Here is a 1,394-nt window from a genome sequence, read left to right on the forward strand (position 1 = left end):
CCTCAGGCCAACCAAAGCCTTGTGAGTGGATTTGGTAGATGGAAACTGAAAGAAGCATGTCATATATATGTGTGTGTGTGTGTGTATGTGTGTGTGTGTGTGTGTGTGTGTGTATGTTTGTTTGTCTGTGTTTGTCCCCCCACCATCGCTTCACAACCGATGTTGGTGTGTTTATGTCGCCATAAATAAGTGGTTTGGCAAAAGAGACCGATAGAATAAGTACTAGGCTTACAAAGAATAAGTCCAACTAAAGGCGGTACTCCAGCATGGCTGCAGTCAGATAACTGAAACAAGTAAAAAAGAATATATATATATATATATATATATATATACACGCACACAATGGGCTCTTTTCAGTTTCTGTCTACTAAATCCAGCCGCAAGACTTTGGTTGGCCTGAGGTTATAGTAGAAGACACTTGCCAAAGGTGCCATGCAGTGGGAATGAGCCTGGAACCATGTGGTTGAGAAGTAAGCATCTTACCACAGAGCCACGCATGCACTTACTTTCCTTAATATATTTTCTCCTCGTTTCTGTCTGCTGTCTTTGTAGTGGTTCAGTGAAGCAAAACTTTTTAATTTCATCCTACTTCAACCTGGTTCTGTTTTTGTAACAATAATATCTGAAGTAAATCTTTTTATCATAATTTATTTAAGCGCAACAATGACAGTCATTTTCATTCTTAATACATTTCAGCATATTAAGAATAGAAATATGTTGTTAATTACTGTTGTGTGTTGATTTGGGAGAACAACTTCTCCTTTCAGACAATGTGTGTTCATTGAAGTAAGCCGTCTTTGAGACTCTTTGTGATCCAATGTGTTACTGTCTCATCAGTCAAAGCTACCCCCAGATCAACGGATCTAAACAGGAGTGATAACTCTTGTTTATATGATTCAGCAAACAAAATATTTGCTCATGTCTGTGAAACCAGTAATAAACTGTCATGTATTATCTAACTTAAAGACAGGTGAAGGTTATACAGTTTTATATTTAAGAGATGAGGAATTATGTACATTATTTACATCTGACGGATATTTGTCCTCATCTTGTTTGTTGTTAACACGTTTCGGCTGATATACCTGCCAGCCTTCATTAGGTGTCTTGTGGAGATTTTGAACCTGGGTTCTCATTCCTAAGGTATGTTTCGATGTTATTATCATTATGGCGTAGTGGTTAAGAATGCGGGCTACTAATCCCAAGATTCCGAGTTTGATTCCAGGTAGTGACCTGAATAATAATAATAACATTGAAAAATACCTTAGGAATGAGAACCCAGATTGGAAATTTCCCCAAGTCACCTGATGAAGGCTGGAGGGTATATCAGCCAAAACGTGTTAACAACAAACAAGATGAGGACAAATATCTGTCAAATGTAAATAAGGTGAAGGTTA

The 1,394-nt window shown here is 37.6% G+C and overlaps 1 protein-coding gene across 1 annotated transcript in view; it reads left to right on the top strand.

Moving 5' to 3' along the window:
* Nucleotides 1–1,394, top strand: part of LOC106879768 (epithelial splicing regulatory protein 1) — a gene marked incomplete at its 3' end in the record, with an annotated part of 73,853 nt that overhangs the window by 68,678 nt on the left and 3,781 nt on the right. The gene's annotated exons all lie outside the window — the stretch shown is intronic.

This window comes from Octopus bimaculoides, chromosome 3, assembly GCF_001194135.2.
Source record: "Octopus bimaculoides isolate UCB-OBI-ISO-001 chromosome 3, ASM119413v2, whole genome shotgun sequence".
Lineage (NCBI taxonomy): Eukaryota > Metazoa > Mollusca > Cephalopoda > Octopoda > Octopodidae > Octopus > Octopus bimaculoides.